The sequence below is a fragment of the Coffea arabica genome, chromosome 7e, assembly GCF_036785885.1.
Source record: "Coffea arabica cultivar ET-39 chromosome 7e, Coffea Arabica ET-39 HiFi, whole genome shotgun sequence".
Taxonomy (NCBI): domain Eukaryota; kingdom Viridiplantae; phylum Streptophyta; class Magnoliopsida; order Gentianales; family Rubiaceae; genus Coffea; species Coffea arabica.
In genome coordinates, this window is record NC_092323.1 from 23,979,627 (window position 1) to 24,005,059 (window position 25,433).

A 25,433-nucleotide genomic window follows, 5' to 3' on the forward strand; every position below is an offset into this window, starting at 1 on the left:
TTAGAATGATTATTAGTTAATTTAATATGAATATAAATAAGAGTTTTCAAATTGAACTAGCTATCGAAGTGGATAAATCCTAAACTCCATACTTAATTAACTAATACACTTTATGTATTAGTTTAATTGTGCATTTTTTTCTTATTTGAAAATAATGGATTAATAGTGAAGTTTTATATTGGATGTTAATTGAATGTGCGCTATTTAAAATGTGCTTTGTTAATTGAATATGCTCTATTTAAAATTTCTACCAATTACAATTTTGACACAGTATGGTTAATAATTTTTAAGACAGTATGGTTAACAAGAAATGGTTAATAATACATTAGTAAATTATTTTCAAAAAATTTAATATGTTAGTAAATTCAAATAAAAGTTAAAGTTACAAAATTGATTGAATTAACTAGTACCGAAATTTTGTGACGGCAAAATAGTAAAAAAGTTGGCGGGGACTCTTTTGTTGAAAATTGGGAGAAAGAAACACTCTTTAACTCATAGTACTCTCTAGAGAGAAACAAGTCACCGTTCCTTTTCCCAAACTCCCCACTCTAACTCTTCACTTTTCTATTTCGCATCCCTCAAAGAAGAGAAAACACTCTCCATTTTCCATATACTCTCGGCCAAATATGGATTCCCCAAGCTAAAATCGATTCATTCTCCCCTAACTCTAAGGTAGGTCCTCTCATATCTCTCCTTGTTTTTCTTATTTTTCCCCCAATTACGTTGCCCTAATTTTTTTTCTTTTAGATTGTTTGAGTTGTGGGTTCAATAATCTCATAGAAAGATTTAAGTTGTGGGTGCAATAATCTCCTTCTCCGTTGCATTAGTTCTTCCATGTATTAGAGCTTCCATCCTCAATTCTCCGGATTACCGAAAAGCCCATAGACAATAAGAACTTAAAAAAAAATACAGGAATGGGATTAATTAGGACTGTTTTTCATTCATGGTAGGTATGGTTTTTGGGGTATATTTAGCCCAAAACTACAACGTCCCCAATGTTCTAAAGCTCCGGAATACTAGTTTGGTAATTATCAACCACATTGAAGAAAATTACCGTAAGCCCAAGAATCGACACATTGGTGAGTAGTTGGCCAGCATTTCTGGCGTTATGTTTAGTCCACTAGGTGTTTGATTTGAGTTTGTCTTTTGTTTAAGGGATACCTTTTGGGAGGATTTTTTTGATATAGAGAGAAAGGTGTTTTGCAGGTCTGGGGTTTATAAAATTTAGTGGAAGGATTACGAATTTAGTTATAGATGTTGGAAGAGGGAAATAAGAGAATTTTAAAGAATAAGACACTTCAAATTTTGCAAGTAGAAATGTCCCCAGAGATGGTCAAATGTTTTGTTCAAGTATTCTGCAATCTGTCCAGCATCTTGTATGGTCTATTTTGTCTCATTTAATCCTGTTACTGTCTTACTGTTGTATTTTTTGCTTGTTAAAAAGTCATCTTTGGAGCATAGATTACTTTTGATTAGCTAAAATGATCTCTGGAACATAGTCATCCCTAGTTGTTAAAAATCATTTACCACTAATTCGCTAAAACACAGATTACGCTTGACTATGCTTGATTGTAATGACTATGCTTGACTATCCTTTAACTTTTGAGCAATAATGTTCTATTTAAATTCATAGTTTCAGGCCTTATTAGATCCATCTACATATGTACAATTTGATGTGAATTAGACTCCAAAACCTTAAATTGTTTGTACTATGATTTGTATTTCTTTTTTGCTATGCTTGAAGCTGCTGACATGGGTTCGGTGTCTCGGTAGGACGTTGTCATTTAGCTGCTTATACTGATTATGTCTTTGTATACATGGCTAGAATATATGGGTTCATGCTACATCAGCTAGTCAAAAAATTGCTGCAACATTATCAAGGGATGGATTGGCATCTCCTACATCTGTTGAGATGCAAACATATGAGCCTCCCACTGCAGCAGGTTGTATCTAACCAGTCCGTTGGTGGAAATAATGCACCTAATGAGAACAAGGATCTTCATGACAATGGAAATGGTTTGTAAGATCTACTTGTAACTGCATTACAACTTAATATATCTCATGTCATGTTTCATTATTTATATTAATAATCTTCTAAATATGTTTTGGTTAGACCATGTGAACTTAAGTAGGAAGAGAGGTCATACTCATAACATTGCATTGTTTAAGGAAAAAAGGGCTGGAAAGAAAGTAAAAGTTAATGTCTCAGAATTGAGTGGAAGAATAATTGGAGAAGGTGCTCGAAAGTTTATCTCAGAGAAACAATGTTGAAACTCACTAATGTAAGTTAACTTCATAGGAGAGACACAATTTTCCACTTGACTTATCAAGTTGTATCATTTTTACTGATTTTGGTATGATAGAACTTCATATTTCAAAATAGTTTCACTCATGATGAACGTCAACATATTAAGTCAGCATTGCTTAAGCAACTAAATTCACAATACCGAAGTCGGCATTATACATTTGATAAGATCTTCGAACAATCTGGGACAATGGAGGAAGCACTAGCAGATCATCTTGCATATGTGGTAGAAAATGATTGGAGTTTCCTTTGTAACTACTTTTGCAGTCTTGAATTTAAGGTAAATGGCCTGATTGTTTTTCAATTACTGTTTCTTAGTACTATACATGCTATATTTTGTTGAATTTGATTAATCCTTTCACTTCTTTAATGTAGGCGATGAGTGAGAGGAATAAGATTAATAGAATTGTTGTACCTTAATTTTATTGATCAGAGATAACATATTGTACTTTTGCTTCTTCTTGATGCTTAGTATGAAAGCTTGTAAGCTATAATGATCCCAAATCTTGGTACATGAATGAAACAATTTATTATTTTTCTATTGGTCCTTGCTATGGAATTTTCAATTATTGTGTTGTTTTTGGGGTAATTTTATACTCCTTTCTATCTATGCTACACTTGTTTCAAATGGTTGGGTCTTGTCAACAAAGTTTCTATAAAAGTGACAATTTTCAGTTTGTTCTTGGAGACATTTGCATATAAACAAGCTACAAGCGGTCTCTAAGCTAACTAGTACAAAAGAAATTTCATAATCTGATATTTCATGACATCTTATGCATACTTTTCTTGATAATTACTTACTTTTATGCTATTAAAGCTACTAGCATGAGATATTTGCTATTAGAACTTTTGAAAATTGAAAGTAGGTTGGCTAGTGAATGTACTAGTTCACCTCATAGTCTGAAGCTTAGATTTATAGTGGAGCATCTTTTCCATTATTTTACATAGTTTCACTAAAATATTAGATGCATCAAATTTTTGTTATTAAAATCATTAAAACATTACCAATGGGTGCAAAGAATCTCTATATATGTTGGAGTTTTATTTGTCATCGAAACTTGGTCTAGTGGTAAACAATATTGTTTTCAATACTTGAAAAGTTGAAGTTGCTATGCATGATCTATTGAATGAACCATACAAATGGAGCCTACGAAGCCATAGAAGGATCACTGTTTGGTTCTTAATATGGTAGCATAAGCATATTCATTGTTTCCTAAGTTCTTAATAATTTAGTAGAAGTAAAAGAAGTGTTTCTTGAACTCTAATATTCTAAGTGCTTTATCTCTTACTTTGCTCTTATTTAGTCACTGTCTAGATTATACTTCAAAGGAATGATTTACCTTATTTTCTTGCAAATTCTTTGGTTCTCTTTCTTGTCTCAAGTTTTTCTTATGACCAACTAATAATTGCAGGACTTCACTGCAGATATGTTGCTCATTTTAGCTTTTTGGAAGATCAGCAGTAGGAGTTGCTAATTGACTCAAGAACTATAAAGAAAATCTTATACTTGGGAAATGTTTTGACAGCACATATTTTTTTTGGGACTTGGATTTGTTTTTGTAAAGCTACCTTGACTTATATGTGAAATTTAGGCCAAATACTACTTATCAAACTATTTGTAGGGTGTTGTTGAACTTCATTATGATATTCGAATGTTTGATATGATATTTTGGCATTTTGTAATGTATTGGATGCCTTCATCTGTTAATTATCAAGCATTGTCATTTTTTTCCATTTTTAGATATAATTGTATCAGGAAAATCTTCAAATTTCATGGTGATAAAGTATTGTCACTGAATCAGAATTCTCCATTGATAACAACCTATTGTCATAGAATTAAAAAGTGTTTAGTGACAACAAAAGTTGTCAATAATTAGTCTATACCAATGACAACTATGGATTAGTTTTAGTGATGACATTACTTTGTACATCATGGACAAAATACTGTGTCATCACTAAAATTACAACAATTATTAACGACACCAGTTGCCACAAAACAGTTTGATTCACTGACGACCTTTAGGGTCGTCACTATGTACTTTTACAGACGTGCCTTCAGTGACGACTCTGTGACGACTAGAAAGTTGTCAATAAAAGTTATCAGTGACGACTTTTAATTTTTTTGCGACAAAAATGGCTTATTGATAGGGTGTTAATTGTTAGTAATTTTATTGTTAATTTTCATTTTTATCCTTGCCAAATATTGCTTTAATTTGTTTTAATTGTCAATATATATTTATATTTGGTATTTGGATATAATTTCAGAAATTGGAGCAGAAACCTCTTGAGAAGATTATTGTGAAGCTTTACACAATTTTGGTGCAAACCAACGAAGAAGAATGGAATTGCATTTGGGAATTCAATTTGGCTAGACAACATGTCAAAGTTGGTGGGGACCGCAAATAAGTTGTATTGTCTAAAGTGTGCTTTCTTTGCACATTCGTGGTTTTGCTTTCTTGTTGGTGAACGTGTGCACTTGGTCAAAAAGAAAACCGACAATTGCTTTTGTTTTGAGTGGAATGGAATTGATTGTGTAGAGAAATGATGACCTCTTTGGAGGACGTGGGGTGATGTCTCCATTTTGGCTGCTTTTTTTATGTATGAAGATATGGGACGTGAAAGGGAGCTATTAGACTAGTTTTAGTTTTCTCTCCAAGAAGCTCCGTAGGAGGATAGAGGTAGTTTTTGGTTTTCAGAGGAGGAGTTCTTCCTTCTCTTGTTGTGTGGTGTGCAACTTTTCTTAAAAGAGTCTACCGAGACTCAAGTTTCTTCCTAAATTCTTAGTTAGTTATTTATGTATTTGATTCCATTTAAATTGCGTGAGAATTTTCTTATGAGGCGTGGCTAATTTTCTCATATAGTCAAGAATCAACGCGAAGACGCAGTCCCAAATATCTGTGAGATCTAATTAATTTTACGTGTTCCTCAATTTGTTAATATTTGCATGTTTTCTATTTTAATTTCCATGGGATTATTTTGTTAATTGGATATCAAGGGCCCGATGTGCAATTTGACTTATTAATCTCCTGTCAAATTAATCAATTAAATCCGTAATTGTTTAGTTGGTTAATATTAGTGACAACTAGTATTTTCACATACTAGGGGAACATGCAATCTGATTTAAATAACCCTCGTAGCGTGTTATTAATTTGGGATAGGCTTTTCTAGTTTTTAAGGCAATTAGGAAATTAATTCCTATGGTCGTACCTAGGAGTATTTCCTGGTTAGGGGTAATCAACGGTCGTACCTTGGTTATCAATAAATTAAGGAAAAGCTGGTCGTTAGAGGTTATCGGCGACTATAACTAACCTGTTAATAAAATTAAGTGAACCTTCTTTGCATCAATGATCGGATGAATGGACTGTGTCTGCGTAGTTGTATTCTTGGCTAGAATTTATTTATTATTTATTTAATTGCTATTTACATTCGTATTAATTAATTATTTATTTTTGGTTAAATTGTTTAATTATTTTTAGTTTATTTTTGATAAAAATCCCCCGTGTCCCGAACTTGAAAAGAATCAAATTTTTCCCAGTCCCTGTGGATTCGACCCTACTCACTACGATACACAGAAAATTTATTTTTTTCGAGTAGGTATTTATTATTGCACAGGCTCGACACCTGTCACTTATCACTAAAGACCAATTTTCTTGTAGTGTTTGAAGAGTGTTTTCTCACTAAAACTATTCTATATCTTTTGTATCTTCAGTGTGCAAAAGTTATTTGAAATTTCTGACCATGCTCTATTTATAGGAAACCAAGAAAATGCTTCATTAATACTTCCAACGGATAGAAAGTAGTTAAAGAGTCAACTAGCCGTTGGGAGTATCAGACGCCCGATACATCCGAAGCATACGTCCGACAGCAGGCAGTGAGTTTGAAAAATCTTCTTCAATTCTATTAGAAGTCCGGTGCTTGCGTCTGAAAGCAGACAATGAGGTAGAAGGAATATCTCAAATCTATCGGACGTCCGATATTGTCTTTGTGAGCGTCCGACAGCTTTCGCCGAGTTTGAAGGATCCTATCGGACGTCCGATGCTTGCGTCTAATCGAAGTCAGTAAGTTGGGAGGAATATCTTATTTTCTTCGGACGTCCGGTGATGGAGTTCTTCATGCGTCCGAAGTTGCGCAATGATTATCGGACATCCGATCCTGTCTTCACAAGCATTCGACAGCTTTCAGCAACCTTTGTTTCTTTCAATTGCACTTGATCTTTGAATCTGATTTGCTTCATAACTGAAAGTATATCTTGAAGAGATATTAGTATCATCCATTTGTTTTGTAAATATCAAAAACTAGGGACCAAGATCAATAGTTCTTATGTTAAAAGGCTTTGTAACTTAGAGCAATCACTTTCCAGTGATTTGTGCAAGCCATTTGGTTCGATTAGATTAACGATTTTTAGGAAGAAATGCTACTATATATATCTTATGGCGATATCCACTACTTATCCTAGGCACCATGGCACACAGAACTAATTTATCTTTTCTTTGTAATCTAATGAATTAGTTTATGTTTTTTTTTATTTTGCATTTGGGTAAATACACAAAAATTTTCTGTTCCTGTTATTTGTTTAATTTTATTTTCTTATTAAAAAATTAAAAAGAAGATGCATGTGTTTAGCCATTTTGAGTGAAAGTGTTTTCCAACTCAATGCATTGATTGTACTTAACAATTTGAATATGATCTTTATACAAACTATAAATGTAGAAAGGAAATTAGTGTTTGAACTTTGGAAAAAAAAATAAAAGATTAGCTTAACACAAAGAGGTCATTTCGGTACAAAGATTTTCATGTTTTTTTCTTTTTGGTCAAACAAAAAGTTGATTCTGAGGTCCAAGTGTTTTAAAATATTTAGTAAAAATCCTTTCTATAGAAAGTAGTGAGTTTTAGTATGATCTACCTGCTTCTATTTCTTGAAATCTTTAATTTGTTTTGGGATAAACTTTTTATTTTTTAAAAAAAAGAGTATCAATAGTTATTCTTCACTTACCTTCTGATAACTCTAATCCGTGATCTCTTGACTCAAATCGCTTGTAGGTTGAGATAATTGTTCATTGGTTAAATTAATGCCTAACGTTTTCATATTTTACATAATTTAACTGATACTAAAAAATTCACATTACAGTTTGTAATGGAGCCTTTTTTATTATCCTTTATAATTTTGTTAAAAATAGTAATTCGTTCTTGTAAATCTTGCTTAACAACCATAGAGTGGATGGCTTCAATTACTGAAAACTGCGTCTTCGGCCATAAGAATTATTTTTCTTTTGTCCTTTTTGAAGGAAGAGTTGATTACGGGGTCCAACTGTATTAGAAATTAGATTACAACTCTCTCATCTAACAGTAGCCAAAAGCCCAATACTACAGGTTAAACTCTTTTTTAATTTTTTTTGTGTCACAAAAGATAAGGTGCATTATAGTAATAATAAAAAGTTCAATAAATAAAAGTACGCTTTCCCAGCAAGTACCATTGTGGCAACTGGTGTTTTTGGTCTAAACTGTGTTTATCGTCAAGGAATCACTCTAAAGAGTGTTTGGATTATTGAATTATTTCACATAATATTTGACTTATATTATAAACATATTTTTCAATTCACATTTTTATATTTCTAATTATCCTTTTATTTTACATGTATTACATCACAAAAAGTGTTACAATAATTATTTTAAATAATATTTTAAATAATATTCTATCCAAACATAGAAAAAGTCAATATTACATGGTACGCATGTGGTGCTTTTTTTTTTTTTTTTTGCACTGAAATTTGTGGAAGTCTATGAGCTGCACGTGCTGGTTCAATTAGAATATATAGCAGAAACACAGCCATGTCAATTAGAGCAGGCTTATTGTTAGGAACAGAAAAAAGATGGCTGCAATAGGTGATATTTGCAGACTGCTAGAGACTAGTAGTGTCTAATAGAAGGATAGATGATGAATCGTTTTTATCTTTAATTCTTAGGGACATTTGGTAACTACAGGAAGCCTTTTGGAGCTGCCAGTTTGTTTTTGTTTGTAAGAACTCTAATAGTGCTAGGACCAGCTTGGCAAGCTTTGCCATCAAACTGATTAGGGAAGTAAAGTGGGAAAATGATTCCCTCCTTTGGCTTGCAAGAGAGGCACAGAACATTGATGGGGCAGTCCTCTCTTTTGTAAATGATATGTAAAGCTGATTATGATGTTAATACAAATACAACTGACATTTTGACAAAAAGAAAAAAGAAGCACAGCCAATTTTGTCGCTTTCTTCGTTTCTTCAATCCTTTTCCTCCAATTTCACGAATTATTGGATAAATAAACCTTAACCACAAAAAGATTCTCCGTGATGCCACACAAAATCTGAATTGCATTTCATGTGTTGTAAACAAACTTTATCAAACTTCAAATCTCCTAGAAATAGAGGTTCAAGGTTTAAATGCCTTTGTCCTCTCACCGCTTCTTAAATTGCATCCCTCTTCTTTTAGAAAAAATTTAAAAAAAATTTATACTTTAACCCGTTTGGTAGTAAATTTGAGTCTTCTATCGGTTTTCTTCATTTATTGATTCTGCTTTCTTTTACTACTTCAGATGCCTTTGCTTCCTCTACCGTACATTTAGGTGGAATTACAAGATGAAAAAATGAAACCGTTATGCATCAATTTTTTTTGTTTCCCAAAGCAAACCTTGTACCATCAACTATATTGACATGTTCCAATATTTTTTGAGGATAAAGGAAAATACATGAAAGTTCAAATTGTCAAGTTTTCTATTTTATTTATCTTCTTGGACTGAGTAAGGCACATTAAGTTTGGGAAAAAAGTAAGCACTTTTCTTTTTTTGTATAAAGATTGTTATTATTATTATCAATGTTATAATTATTTTGTGTCAGACAGAGTTGATTCTGAGGTCAAAGTATCTTAGTGTTTTTTTTTTGGTGAAAATTATTTCTACAAAAACTATTGAGTTCTAGTCCGATCTACCTATTTCTATTAAAACTAATTTGTTGGCTGATGAGCTTTTCTACCTTCTCTTTTATTTTGTTATCAATTGCTGTAACTCTGAATCTTGAGTTCCATTAACAATATTTAGGTTTGTTCTCCAAATCTTGGGAATTTTTGTGAGATTTATAGAGTGCATCTTTTTAAGAAATTTTTTGATGATCTATTCAATTAATTTAGGCTTTTCCCTCCTTTTTTTGTGCTGGATTCTACATATCCTTTTTGTTTTCCTTGTTACTTTTGCTAAAGACAAGTAACTAGTTCTAGCCTAACAAGCACAGAAAGGAGGGCTTCAACATCCCAGAAATTTATGTCCAACTTGTGACGATCCTACCTCCCCTTAAGATGAACCAAAGGGTTTAGCGAACCGCCTGCTCAACTCTCGTCAGAATTCAATCACAAACTACCTGACCAATCTTGGTCACAAGTGCAACAACCTCAAAAACAAGAATCACATCTCCAAACAACAATAACAAGAACCATTCTTCGACAAATACATGAAACGGTGATCGTTTCAAACTTAAGGTACATCACTAGTTCAAACTTACAAAAGCTGAGTTTTCAAAATTTACAAGTCATAAATAAAACCAGAAAGTTGATACTATTACACTAAGGTAAAAGATCTAGACAAAACTCGACCCTTCTTAATCACTTGCCCAAGTGCTCGCCCCCTATAAAGAAAACAAACTAAAGGAGTGAGCTGTTGCTCAATGAGGTTCCAAGAAATTCATGCAATTAATAATATCAATAATTTAATACACAAGCCATAAAGAATGTAAGGCAACATAAGATAGAGCAATTACACTTCAATCAAGCAATAACACATTCATTAAATAGGATACGGGGCTCTCATGAGCTTGTTCAAGTTGCTTGATCAAGATTCAAGGTTTCCATTGACAGTTCATCAACTTTATTCCATAATGCTAGTAAGTAATCCACCACTTCACGTCATTCTCCAACCATTGGTCAACCCCCTATCGAGCTCGCACGTCAAATTCAAGAAAGGTAATACTTGAGTATACCTGTTCAAGATCAAGTTCAAGAATTCAAGTGCAAGTTCAAGTTCAAATCTAAGTGACAAAACCCATGGTTCATTGATCTCATCAACCAAACCCTGGCCGCCTCGACTTGGCCAACCAGCCATTGGGATTTTGGAGCCCCAAGCACGCAATGGAGTCGATGGAATAACCACCCAAATGACCAATAAGTCAAGTACAAGTAAAGCAATTCATTTAATACAACCATCAGGAATCTAATCAAGAAGGATTGAGCATGATAAGGTACATGCTCACCCATGTAATATCAATTCACGTATCAGTATCTCAACTTAGAAAACATATCACTCAATCAAGGAAACATGGCACATAAGCACTTCACAAGCACTTAGAACACTCAGCACTTAAAGCAAAGTTCAAATGTCCATCTCGGGTGCAACTTCGAACTCATTTCCAAGTCCTAGAATCAAGTAAATAGAGAGTACGATAAGATCTACTACTCCAAGCCACACATTTAAACAAAACTACTTCCAAGTCCCAATTAAGAAATATTAAGTTTTCAAATTTTTCTCACTCACAAACTCTCCCCAAAACGCATGGTTTCTTATTCAATTCAAGAGGCAAATCTATGTACATGTTACGTCAATGATTCAAGTAAAAGGTAGTGTAAAAATATCTCATTTTCATCCACCAATTAGGGATTAAAATTGTCCAAAATAGTTTGTTTCTAGACTGGAAATCTAGCACTTAAAACAGGAAAAAATGAGGTTTTTCACCTCTTAGACTTATCATATTTCGCTGAAATCCATCACCCATGTTAGGGTTAAGATATAATCAAGTGTATAAGGCATTAATATAACAATTTCACCCCACAACTTCAAGAGAAAAGCTGCACAAAGCCTCTCTCTCTTCGGCTAGTTTGAGCAGAGTTTTAGCGAAGAAAACAGTGAGAAAATGGAGTTTAAACCACTTAAAGTCCATGATTTTGGTTCAAATCCAACACATACTTGTAGTTTAAAGTCTTATAGAGTGTTTTGAGAAAAATTTAGTTTACAATCATCATGAAAAATTTAAAATCCAAGCTGAAATTTCTAGTCCTTGTTTTCGACCAGCAAGCAGAAATTTTTCTCAAATTTTTTCCCAATATTTATCCGACTAATCACTCAATTTTTAACCAAAAATTCTTAACAAATCCACAAGGCTTCATCCCCATCATGTTAATAGATATATATATATAACCATAAATCTTAACAAGTAAAGCCACCAAAGTTACATATAAACATCCAAACCCTAAGTTGTCATCTCGAGAAATCAAGCATCAAATTCAAAATCAACAACTTGGAAAACTTCTAGGATTCACCAAACCCCAAGTTGTTTGGCACCAAACCCCAAGTTGTTTGGCACTTGAGTTTTTTGCCAAGTTTGTTTGCTACAAGTTTTTTAAAAACTTTAGCTATAGTAATCTCAAAAAACTTTTTAAAGTTTTAAAACTATACACTTCAAATTATTCAAAAATTTATACACTTCAAAAAATTTTTAAAAAATTCTACAATAAGCTACAGTAAAGTTTTAAACAAACACCCAAAAAACTCACTTTTCAAACAGGGCAGTCTGACCTTTAAACCCACAAGATCAACTTATCTTAAACATAAGAAAAAAAAAAGAAATGTAATCTAGCATGTTTATTGTGAGGCTCCGAAATTTTACTTGTCTTTATAGCTTTTATTTGACCTTACTTGCTTTAGATTCTTGGTTGTTTTAATGGTTGAATTTGAGCCAAGGGAATGAATTTTGTTAAGAAAAGTTTCATATTTTCAAGTTGTTAGAAAATCTGAAATTTCGCAGGAGGAATTGAGTTCCGTTTGTTGTGTTTGAAACTAGATTCATAGGGTTTCCTACGATATAAAAATTAGAGTTTGATTCAATTTCTATAAACACCAAAAAATTGGCAAAGTTGACTGAAAATTCTGCCCTGCACAAGTAAAAATAGGAATGTTATAGTAACTTACGGCTCAATTTGGACCAACTTATGAACTGAATCTCTTTGAGATGTCTCCAAAGATTATTAGTGTTTCAAGTCTAGTTTTTAACAGGCCAAGTTGTATGAATTTTTGACATTTATAACTCAAGTTATGATTTTTCTAAAGGAATGGTGCATACTAGGGTTTTTGGTGTGTTTTTGTGTATTTTGGTAGTGTGATCACTTGGTGAGGTGTGTGTACTAAATTTGGTGGATAAGAGTAAGTATTGAGTAAGAGAAAGTGTGTGATTAGAAGTGCTAATAATAAACTAGTGAACCATAAGTAAAAACACAAGTACGAGCGAGTTAAGAAAAATAGGCTTGAATCGACGTGTACCGTTTGTTATCGATTGAGTACACCACTTGACCACTACTTTCTTACCCTAATCTTCTTGTTTTTATTTCACCTAATCCTCCCTAAATTACCCCTTAATCCAGCCATCTTTGTTGACTAAGGAAAAGGAAAGAAAAGAAAAAAAAAAGAGAGAAAACTTGGTTTTGACAAGTGTCAAAGATCCAAGGGTTGGTTGACCAAATGAGTTATCTTTCTTCTTGGTTCATTTTTTCATTCTCTTCTGGTGTTGGCCAAAAATTGGGAGAGAAAAACAAGAGAGAAAACCTCCAACTCCAATCTTGAATCTTGCCTTGTTTGAGTTGAAACCACAAAACTAAACCGATTAAACTAGCACCAAGGAGCTAAGGAAGCTTGTTGTGGAGTTGTTTGGAGAGAAATAGCTTGGTTCTTCACTTTCTTCCAGTGTTTTGGAAGATATAAGTCTAAAACTTCCTTTTTATTTCTTGTTTTAGCAAAATATGGGATAGATGCCTTGAATCTTGAATTATGTTGGATGATACTCTAGTTTTGGTGAAAATTAGTGAATTTCAGCTAGGGTTTGTGATTTTTCAGTTTTGATTTATGATATTTATCTCTAATATGTTGGTATTGAGCTTGGAAATGGAATCTGTGAGATGATTAGTGGCTTGATTGTGATATTTATCCTTAAAAGATGAAATTTCAGCTTTGTCAAGCAATTTCCAGCTTTGATAAGTAGTTTTAGGATTGATATGCAAAATTTCAGCATTTGGTGGTGAATGTCAGTTCTGCCCTATTTTTGGATTCAACTTGGGCTGCGAATTTCTCATGTTTTAGACTGAATCAACTTTTGGATAAAACATGAAAGTTATAGGGATTTGAGTTAACTTTTTACCTGCAATATTTCAGATCAATTGGATCATTTTAGCTTATGATTTGGCCAGAGCACTCCTGATTGCGCAAAAACTCTAATTTTCTTGACCTGTTTTTCATGTGCTTCGGACCGTCCATTTTTTACCTTGAAATTGTGAGAACTGGATGTCAATGTCTTCACAAAAATGTAGGTCTATGTCTTAGCTTCGAAATGCCATAAAATTTACCTTGATCCGATATACCTAGCTACAGTTATGACCAAAACACCGAAGGATGACAAAACTACCATTTATCAGTTCTTCTTTAAACTGGTTTCTAGCTTTGGTCCATGGTGATAAGTTATTATTTGGTTTGTTTGGTTAGCTTTGAGGCCTTGAATAGATAAATATTGTTTGTTATCACTTGTGGTTGGATTGGAGGGTTGTTGGCTTATGAATCCAAGTTGTACTTGGATGGAAAAAGTAAGAAAATAGGGGAAATGCTGTCCAAATTTCTATTACTTGCTCTTATGAATATTAGTGAGATGTAAGCTTTGATTTTAGGGTTAGTTGGATCTTAAGTTACATATGTATCCTTGAATGCACTTCAATATAGTATTTGAGTTGTTTTTGACCAAGATTTGGTATCAACTAAAATGAAAAGTGTTAGTTTTATCTCGAAAACTTTGAATTATATTTGTTCACTTCAATTTGGGATTGGTTGTTCTTTCAACTACTGATTTCTGGAATTTTCTTTCGTTACGTTTGAATTTGAGAAATGACTCAAGATTTTTCGTGCCTTGGAAGTTCAAATGTTATTATTCACTCTACAACTGTATTTTCATATTTGCACTAGTAATTTCTAGATTTTTTATGGTTCATCTAGATTTTGATTAGTTGAACCATAATACCTTATTTTGACTGATCTAGGTTTCTTTGGTGATCCGGAGTACAACCCGGAAGGAAACTTTTGACATATCTCTTGCTCATATTGGTGAGTGTTCCTTGCATATGTGTGTACTTTAAATGACTATGTAAAATGTTGTGAATGTTGTTTGAATGTTAAATGCTTTCCAGTGATTGCTAAATGAATTTTCGAAGGACAAGTTTGTACTTTATCGCACTCAACCCAAGCAAAAGTGAATTTTCAATGATTGAATGCTACTCGTGCATGAATGTAAGCCTTTTGGCTGAACTGGGCCCTTGCCCTTCGTTGCCAGTCGACTCGGTCGTGCAAGATATAGCAGATTTCCTAAGGCTGCCCAAGGGTTCCTGCAGACAAAATTTTCAGCAGCACCTCCTTTGTATTTACTGCTTTTTCCAGCCAACTCAAGGCTTCATTCTTACCATAAAACAGCATCAACTCAAGCATACACATACCAAGCCAATAACTTACTAAATCAAGCATATAACCATCACCTACTAAAGCTAGAAAATGAAACCCTAAGCTGAAATTCCTACTCACAAGCTGGAATTTTCTTTAGGCAAGTCAAACTAGCATGTAAAAGCTAGATATCTCACATAGCAAAGCTACCAAACCATGGCCAACACTTAAGCATCATATGTGGGCAGAAATTTACCAATAAAACTGAAAATTCCATATTACAACTTCAAACTATGAAATTTTCTCATGAAACTACCAAAATTGAAACCCTAAACCACTAGTTGGCAAATATTTGAAGTAGAGGAAAGTTTCTTGCCATATTCAACTCTTTACCTCCAAACCCAAAGGTGACAAGCAAATCAAGAGGGATGAAAGATTTTCTTCTTCTAAAACTTCACCAAAAGCTTCTCTTCAAACTTATCTCAAGATTGATCGGAGTAGGTTAGGATTTTTTTTTGGATTCTTCATGATTTAAGCAAGAGATTAAGGCTGAATTTTTTTTGTGTTTTCTCTCCCTTTTCTCTCTAAAATTCCGTCCATGATGTTTACAAGAAGAAGAAAAGATGAAAACAAAAGGTTTGATTAAGATAAGAAGAAGAAAGCATGGTTTTGGTCAAAGGTCCAACTTCCAATGGTTTCGCAACAAATGGCACCTTAGGGTTTATACTCATCTCTTTGTCTTCCAAAACTAATCTATCTAACTAACCTCTAATTAGCCCTTAGCACCTTATAAAATAACATCCCTTTATGCAAAACTTCACCTAGTCGTCAAAATTTTACCGCACTTACCGCATTAGCGGGTCCCAAGTCCATAATGCACTTCAAACTTAATATGTACTAACTTATATCACGAAAATGATTTAAAAACTTGACTCACTTATAAAAATAATGAAAAAATTAAGGCAATAATTTAAAGTAAAGAAAATGCATTTAAAGAAATAAATAAATATAAGCTAATTTTTCGGGTTCTCACAAGGGCGATATAAAGGCTTTCAATGAAAAGTTTCAAAATTTCCTAACGATTAAAAGGAATATGTGAAAACTCCCTAGCCGGCTCTGCCACTGGTAGCCCTACAATATTCAATCAAATCTAAATATGAAGAGCACAAAAAATGAGCAATAAAGAAAGTTCTAGAATTGCAAACAAAAGTGTAAAATGGAATAGACACGGATAAAAACTCACACCAACTAAAAAATAATGTATGTTACAGTTACATTTTCCAAAATTTAGATTTTTAGCTGATTTATATTTCTGTAGCAATAAAGAAAAGCAAATGAAAAGATGAGTTTATTACAAAAAAAAAAGGGGGGGGGGGAGGAGGGAGTTATGGGTTAAAGGGAGAATTAGGACATATATTAGGAGATTAGTTGTAAATTCCCTTAAAAAGATCATGTAGGTAATTTTAAAAAATTCTTGTTTTAAAAATCACCCAAAAATGATACAGTAAACTGACTAAAATTTGATCAAGTTACTAAATTGATACTGAATTTATGACTATTTGGTTCAACAAGTCTGCAATAATTTGTGTCTTTAATTAATACTAACATATGAGAACGTGCGTTGCACATTGGCAGTTTGTTATTTTGCTGATGATTTTGCAAATTTAGTAAATATAAAATTGAGAAGTAATGAAATGTTGTATGGTAACAATGCAATATAGCAAATTAACTAATCCTTTTAGGTTTTTGGAGATGAAATTTAAAAGCATTCGGCAAAAGAAAAACCAAATTGACATTATCAGCATTTAGTAAAAGAAACTTAAGTGGGATACGGCGCAGGGACGGTCAGGTTCCCTCATAAACACAACCGTGAGGACTAGAAATAACCACGTCAGGAAGGCTAAAAAATGATGGGTGCTTCAAAAAAAAAAATTGCACTAGCCTAAACGGTAACAAACGGAGTAAACGGAAGAGTTGAAATTTTGAAAGTTGAAAATTTGAAATAGCCGCACAAAACAAAATCGACCGAAAAGGGTGCTCTCCGAGTCCCTAATAGCAGAAGCAAATGACTGAACCAAGGAAGCAAACGACTGGAGAGTGGTTGCCCGACTGAACTGTTTGCTAACAGAGGAAGCAAAGAGAGAGGAAATTGAAGCAAACTTGGTTGAAAGTGAAGGTCGTGAAACAAACTATTTTGAAGCAATCTGAAGGTCGTGAAGCAAAGTATTATGAAGCAAACTGAAGCAAACTGTAGACACCAAATTTTTGGTGTTTTATTATTTATTTATTTACTATTCGTTTTTATTTGTTCTATTTTTATTCGTCACATTTAGTTTTATTTACTTTTTAGTTTTAGTTATTTTAGCCATTTTAGCTAGAATTTCTCAAAGGGAAAAGAAAAGTGTTCAAAAAATATGTTTTAGTTGTTTAGGATTTAGTTTCATTATTTAAAAGAAAAATGGAAAAATGAAAAAAATGAATTGGAATTTGCACTTTGTTGTTTCTAGCTTATTTATTTTTCGTCCAATGATAATTAAATTGTTTTGTTATTTATTTTTACTATTATCAACTTGTAATTAGTTTTAACCAAAAAAGAAAAAAAGTGAATACGCGACATTGTTGCTGCGTTTTTCGCAGCTTTGCAAGGAGGGGCTCAGGAGACCTTAGGCTGCAAATATAGAAGAGATGTTTTGAGTGTTTAGGGTTGGGAGGTCCCAGATAAAATAGAGAGAGAGATTGAGAGCCGCAAAGGGAGAGGAGGATAGGATCGGGAAAAAGAAAAGACAGAGGGGATGTCTACGGAGGTTTTTGGCCAAGAGGAAACACAGAGAAAAGAAAACAGAAATGGCGGCTAAAAGGAAAACTAGAGGGGGAGTCTGAGAAAGCTTGGGCCTCGATTAAGAAATAGAAAAAGGAGGAAAGAAGAGATTACGGGGCAGAGGAGAAAACGAAGGGAAACAATACACAGCACGTTTCATCTGGGGGGGGCAATTAGAGAAAGGAGCCACGGCTAAAAACAGAGGAAAAAACAGAGGGCTTAGCCTGGAGAGAAAAAGGCAAGGCAGTAGGGGGCGGCGGACGGGCTGAAGAATGGAAAAAGGAACGAAAAAGGAAAACAAGGGGGAGAGTAGAGGGCGAAGAGAGGGGAAAGACATCTTAGGGAAATTGGAAAATCTGAGGGCATGACGGCAAGGAACCAGAAAAAGAAAACAGAGCAACGAGGGAAGGCTTCAAGGGAGGACAGAAAATCAAAGGAAAAGAAAGGAGCGGTGGCGGCTATGGCTGGATATAGAAGGAGCTGGCGGTGGGGCAAAAGAAAAGAGAAGGGAAACGGGAGGAAGAATCAGGCCACCACCAGTTCGTGTCCGCTGCCGCTGCTATCCGCCATCACCATCAACCGCCTGCTCAGCAACCGGAATCTGTCACCACCGGAATTGTTCCACCCCACCTGCGATTCACAGAGAAAAAGCACTGTGAGTTTATCCTTTTCCTCTCCATTTTTAGGCTTTAGAAGCTCGCAGAGCATGGTTGCCGTGAGCTTTGTTGTTTCAATTTTATGCCGTTTATTCATGGTTCTGTTGAATGTACATGCTGTGTATGCCTACTGGGCTAGAATTCTTTTGCTATTAATAATTCTTGGGCTGAATAACTTCCAACTGAACAAAGAATTGGCTAAGTTTTTAATGCCCAATAGCTGTTCGACGAAATGCCGAATTAAAAATTATACTTGAAGGATGAGTTTTGTTGCATTTTGTGTGAAAAATGATATGGTCAGCGAATTCCATGCTTGTCAAAATAGTGGACTTTCACGGTAGAAAACAGAGTTTCGAATGGCTCTGACAGGCTTGTTTTTGGCACTGTTTGCCGTTGATTTCAGTTGTATGAGTTCAAAATTGAAATGATATGAGAAGGAGCTTGCGCAATTTTGTTTTGATTGGGAATGGCCTGAGTTTTCTGATTTTCCCTCTGCAAAGAAAGATGGCAGCAGATGTTGAGCCAATTTGGAGAAGAAGATTACTTGATTAAATTCATGATTCCAGTCCTTCAATTTCCCTTTTCCATTATGATTTAACCCCAGAATTTTAGGACTTCATAATTTTGCCCCCAACACCTTCATAAGTCCTTCAATTAGGTCCTTGCTTTTGTTGTATTTTAATCCCTCAAGTCCCCCTTGTTCACCGTGGTCTCAAAAATTTGGAAAAATCAAATCCATTTTGCCTTTCTTGAGCTTAATCCTATGTTTGCCTATTTTATGTGACTTTTTGGGATAAATTAATTTTGGGTTTTGGATCATAATTGTGGCTTAAATAATTTTAGTTGATTTGCTATCTTGTTGGGCGTAGACTCATGTTTGGCTAATGATATTTAGTTGGGTTTGAGTAAGAGGGTTTAATTCATTTTTGGGTTTTTGGCTTGGGCTAGAGGGTCATAGCCCATGTGTTTTGGTTAGCTAATTTTTGGGCCGAAATAATACTAGCCCACTTGTTTTTCCTTGGACTTCCGATTGGGCCAAGTGATCTTGGCCCAATAAAGGTGAAAATGGCCCATTCCCTTTTGTTTTGGATTTCCGATTGGGCCTGGAAGGTTTTGGCCCAAGCAAATAAGGAAAAATGGCCCAATGGTTTGGTCCATTAAGAAACCAGAAAATAATTTTGCAAATCAGTCCCTGAATTTCTCCTTAACTGTGCTGTGGCCCTGGATATTTTCAACTTCTTTCAATTGGATCCTTAAATTAATTGCAAATAGGTCCCTGAACTTTATTTTTCTTTAATTTTGACCTCCAAACTTTGTCAATCTTTGCAATCAGGTCCTTTCTTCTTTTGACTTCTTAAATGTGAATTGTCGACATGATTTAATTGATTCAAATTCATGCTTATTTTTTATCCTTTGTGATTATTTGCCACATAAATTGGTACCTTGACCTTTTTATTGTTTTGAAGCTAATATCTCATTTACTCGATTTCCATTTCAAGGGAGGTACACTCTATCCCTTATTTGCACTTCATTCGACCCTATGTGCTCCTACGTGTTATGTGAATATGCATGTCTACTTCGCTTTCCTTGCCTTTCCTTAATTCCTTGCATTTATTTCATTCCCTTTTGCTTTTTATTTAAGTTATTCTTTATGGGGTATGTGTACACCTCTTGGCTTGTAATAGTTAGGGATTTAATTATTTTATTCCTTTTCTCCCTTTTAGATTGTAGTAGGGTCTCCCTAATGTAATAGATAGGGCTTGGAGGAGCATTCAATGAAGACCTATCGAAGTCATGTGCCTAGCTAGCAAATGTAATAGTTAGGGCTTTAATTGTCCTATGTATCTTGCTTGCTTTTGTTGCTATGTGTTAATTTGCTTTATTAGGTTCTTGCATCTAGTCGAGCATGCTAATTGTTATGTGCTATGTGTTTATAGGTGTTTGGCATGTCTAATCGCTTTCCATAGCCATGAATGAATGTGATGGATGAATGTACGTCACCACACTAGTCCAACGCTAGTTGCGGCTTCTTTTATCATTTCCACTAGTCTAATGCTAGTAGGAATTCATAGAAAGGGCTAGTCCAACGCTAGACCCAATAGGATTTTTCCTTTGTTTTTCATTAATGCATTATTGGCCTGTTCACTACATATCATGCATTTTTCCTTAGTTTTATCATCTGGCATGCTCCTCGATTCCCCTTTCCCCTCATTTTAGGTCTTGCATCTCATGCTAGTTAGGGTACATTTGCCTGAAGAGTCCCCTTCTGATAAGGGAAACGAGCGAGTGTGGCTACTCGATAGCCTTAGCACGCTAGTTTTGCTTTCTAATCAAAGGGAAAATCGAAGTCGAAAAGTTAGGAGTCATTCCCATACCCGACCTGATGCATTCCCTTAGGTTCATTCATTCTCATTTACCACTTACTCATTCTTTTCAATTCACATTTTCCTTTCCTTATTGTTCATTTTGATTTCTACTTCACAAAATTGCACTGAATTACACCTATATGCACTTATCACTATATTTCATACACTTGCACACAAACACTTGGATTTTTCATACAATTTCACACGTGCACTTTTTCATACACTTGCACACAAACACTTGGATTTTTCATACAATTTCACACGTGCACCTTTTTATACAATCGCACACTTGCACTTTAGCCATCATTTGCATTAATCGACCTCTATAAGGTTTTCCTTTATTGGCCGCCACAACTCATGTGGTTGGGACCAAAAACCTTACAAGAGACATTTTAGAATTTAGGTTTGCATTTTTGCATTCATCTAGTCAAATCCAACATGCGATACATACCTTGGGTAGAAAAATTAGGAAAATTGGTTTAAGTCACGCAACTAGCCTTGGCTAGGTCGAAGGGGTGCCTTGGATTTTTATCCTTGCCTTCCCCTTCGTCAAATGTGACCCCCGATCCCTCTTTTGGTTACGTAGACCCAAAAGTTCTCTAAAAGGGTTTATTTACTTTTTTATTCAAAAACAAAAATCATTTTTGGGTGACTTGGTACACCCTAACCCTATACCAAGTGGCGACTCCATTTTTGATACAAAAACCCTTTTGAACTTTTTATGGCCAAACCGTCGCATTATCAAGTCCCATGGCCTTTATTTTCATTTTGCACACGTTCACACACACACTACACACTCACATCTCACACCACACTACACACACACACCCATCATTCGAAAAGTGGGGCGCGACACAAACTATTAGAAGCAAATAGAGGAAATTCATCATCTGACGAACTTGGTTCAGTCATGCAACTTAATAGCAGAAGTAATTGCGCTCTCCAAGTTCGGTGAAACATAAAGCGTATTAGCATACCAAGGTAACATGATTGAACCATCGTCTTCAACTGTGGCCAATCATTTGTCACCCAATGCACATCAGTTTAGGGTTTAGGGATGAAATTAGAGTCACTAAAAACATAATATTGGTTGTGAAGAATAGTGAATTTGTACCATATGTGTGTGCGTGTGAGCATTCAGCTTTTCAGTGATGGATTATAATGAGATAGTAGTTATCCGAAAACCTAAGGGTATGTATTGAAGTAAAACATCAAGCGGAATTGGGGAAAGATGAGAGAAACAAAGTCACATGTAACAAGTGAATGAATGTACATCTTGTTGTAAATAAGTTACAGGTTATAACCACCATATTACAATTGGTATGAATCATTGCGCATCTAGTAGTTGGTCCATGCTCATTATACAATCTTAGTTTGCCCTTCTCCGGATCATGCAGTGTGTATAAAATAGAGGTATAGAGTTGAATAAGGTGAAACAGAGAAAAAGAAGCAAATAGATGTGAATAACAAATAGGTGTACCTAGTGTTGTAAATAAATTACATGATGTAAGAAATATATTACAATGAGTAGAAAATACTTGTTTGGCCCTCAAAATGTAGAAATAGTATAAAATGCGAAGTTGGCTTAGACTTATATAATTAACGAATGACATAAGGTCCAGTGAGTTAAGGAACCTAGAATCTAAATATAATCACCAGAGTGGATGTACATACAGTTAAAAAAGATTTACATCATGTGACCAACATATTACAGTCCGTATAACTTAGTGTACATGGAGTTGTATTTGTACATAAATAATGCCGTTGTCTTAGAGTCAAAGTAAAGTGATGTGAATCATTAATCATATTCATAAGCATAATAATAGGATTTGGTATACGAGTAATGTGTGATTTATAACACATTATGAATGGTAATATACATTTATACTGTTGTTTATGTACATACTATTCATGAAATATTGCAAAATAGGGTATTTGATGCATAATTGGTAGGAGTAGAAGTAATGGATTGCAGCAAATTGGCAGAAGATAAGGACCCTTGAGTTAGGAATAGAGTTCAGCGGTGAAGAGGATGCGTACAAGTTTTACAACAAATATGTCTCTAAAATAGATTTTAGTATACGCAAAGACTATTTAAATAAAGGCAAAGACGGAGTGACAACGTCTAGGAGATATAGTTGCTGCAAGAAAGGTGTGAAGCACAAGTACGAAGGTGATGTGATGCCAAAGAGGGCACGAGCGCCGACGAAAACAGGGTGTGGAGCTAAAATGGTTATCGTATTGTTTAGAGAGACAATGAAGTACCGTGTGCATGACCTTGTCTTAGAGCATAACCATGAGTTGCACATTGAAACTGGATCACGACCTTGTGTTGTTGTTTAAACATTTCAATCGAGTGGTTGATGATAAGAGACATAATGAACTCATCGCAGAATATGAAATAAGGCAAAAACTGTCCATGATTGGGTTGAGGCAAACACCTATATTTGTGCATGCAGCAGAGACGTATTCACTAACAGTATTTGATGCATTCCAAAATGAATATGGCGAGTCAACAACTATGATTATATTAAAACAACAAGATGCAGGGATGTTTGTGGAGTTTGCGATTATGAGGTATGATGGAGGACCTGAAAGAATAGTGGTATTCAATCGGAATGATCTAAATGTACGCTGTAGTTGCAAAAAATATGAGAATGAAGGAATTTTGTATAGGCACGCGTTAAAGGTGTTTGATACCGTAGGCATAAAAACAATTCCTTCTGAATATGTTAAGAGGTGATGGCCATGGTTTTAGCTTTTATTTAAATGTTTCTAACGGTATAATTAGTTACATGGATGTTATATTATGTGATAATTTTGTTACGCCTGACATACCTATTTGGTCTGTCTTATACAATGTAGGAGCCATTCAAAACTCGTAGACGCATTCAAGGAGCCAATCAGTGAATGACCCTCCAAACGCCGTTGCTCCCGAAATCGAAAAAAAGTGAAATGGTATGCATACATTTAGTTGAAAAAATAAAGATGTTATTGTTCTTATCGTAAAACTACTTTTCTGATTATTGTAATGGTGGACACCTGAACGCTTCAACGCATGTATATTATGTAGTTAACGTATACTCGCTTCTATGACATATTATTTTGTATTATCCGAAGGTCCACCGTTTGGTTAATTAGGAGCCTCCTGCGACAGTCCCTACATAATGGATGCACCCAAATTTTCTATTTTTTTGAAACATAACTCCGTCAGAGATATCTTAATGGTTTGATATATAATTTTTTTTATAATATCTAGTCCAATTTAGCTTTTGAAATGAGCAATATAGGCACTGGTAATGATTTATTGACAATTGAATAGTTATATTATATAATGTAGAAGGAGCGTGCGACAATTTCAACACGCTATGATATTGATGCATATAATGTATTTTCACCATCACCGCGGGTGACAAACTTTTATCGTTACATCACATATTTATGTAGTATTGTTAATTGGATGTCTTGGACATCGTATATTATTAACCGTATGTTCCATTACGTGTATTTAGTTCTGATTATCCATTCACCAAGTTGACCTCATTTATTGATGTTAGTACTTCTCTGTTGAAGATATTGTTCAGTTTCAATCGCTTCCCTATTATCAGTTTCTTTTAATCTACAATATTGAAATGAATTAGTGCATGTTGACTGTAACTGACTAGATTTTTTTTTTATTTTCATACATTAGTTATCTTGAACGAGATTTGCGGTGTTTTTCGAAGAACATTTGTTATTGGACCTCCATGTTGGCTTGATTGGGAATGCTGCATATCTACGTTACAAGCAGTTAATAAGCTATTACAAGTTATTCATGTGCTTGGATAGGCACCTTCAATGTTTCACTCTATTCAAACTTAGATAAGTGGGTTACAATTGTAATCATATCCAGTATTAGTAGTCATCAATTGTTCTGTAATGGGTTGTATAAAGTTGTTAAGAAATTATAAAGTTGACTGAAAATTAACATTTTTACAATACCATTGAACGTGCTTCTTTATGATTATGGTATTTTTCATAGGATACCACAACAAATGACTGTCGTGATATATGCGTTCGTGATATGTCGTGATATATGCGCTCGTGATATACTATAAAATGGTCCTGTTTGCTTCAACAAAAAAAGGGTACGCGTTCGTAATAAAAGTAATATTTAGAAGCAAATATTATGTAAAGAAAGTTGTTGTATTAAAAGAGTAAGTGTCCTAAAATCTAAACTTAAATTTTGGACGGAGTTACCACGTAATTGTAAACATTCACCAAACATTCAACTTAATTGGCTTCAGCGTTTGGGGTAATGGTCATGGTAAAAGGTCAATTTAGAAACAAATAACAACTATAATTACTCAATTTGCATTAAAAAGTTGTCATGGACTTTTTTATAACAAATCATGGCCATTCATTCATGGCCACTCTATTTTCTCGAGTGGTAATATGCGGCGTTAGAAGATGTAAACTAGCAACTAATATTGGCTGTGAAAATGAGTACGTATGAAATCCCAATCGATTTTGTTGTTAAAGATACAGAAATGCCAGTGTAACTAAGGCCGCATATATTTTGATCTCTACTATGATAATAATGCAAACAAATTTTATAGAGCTAAGTTTGTTAGTCGACATGTTCGGGTCTATATTGTATAAAAATGCGCGTGTACTAACTTTATTTGTGCTCTGTGTAACAAATTTTGAACTACGAAAGCTATTCTTGGGTCCAAACGTGACATGTATGGACCCTATACTGGGTCCAAATTTATATGTGGTCTGCTATATGGACCCTATACTTTATATGTGTTATGTTGTATGGATC

General features: G+C 34.4%; 2 long non-coding RNA genes across 4 annotated transcripts; both read left to right on the top strand.

Moving 5' to 3' along the window:
• Positions 1–515: 515 nt before the first annotated feature.
• On the top strand, positions 516–5,010 carry LOC140011502 (uncharacterized). Of its 2 annotated transcripts, none has more exons than XR_011818687.1 (3): positions 516–672; positions 1,826–2,016; positions 4,571–5,010. It is a non-coding gene; the product is annotated as an uncharacterized lncRNA (long non-coding RNA). The 2 variants fall into 2 exon arrangements; XR_011818688.1 differs by lacking the exon at positions 4,571–5,010 and adding an exon at positions 3,718–3,988.
• Positions 5,011–17,437: 12,427 nt separating this feature from the next.
• Positions 17,438–24,609, top strand: LOC113701635 (uncharacterized). 2 transcript variants are annotated; one of them, XR_011818617.1, is made up of 3 exons: positions 17,438–23,365; positions 23,492–23,584; positions 24,318–24,609. It is a non-coding gene; the product is annotated as an uncharacterized lncRNA (long non-coding RNA). The 2 variants fall into 2 exon arrangements; XR_011818616.1 differs by having other exon boundaries at positions 17,438–23,584.
• Positions 24,610–25,433: the final 824 nt, after the last annotated feature.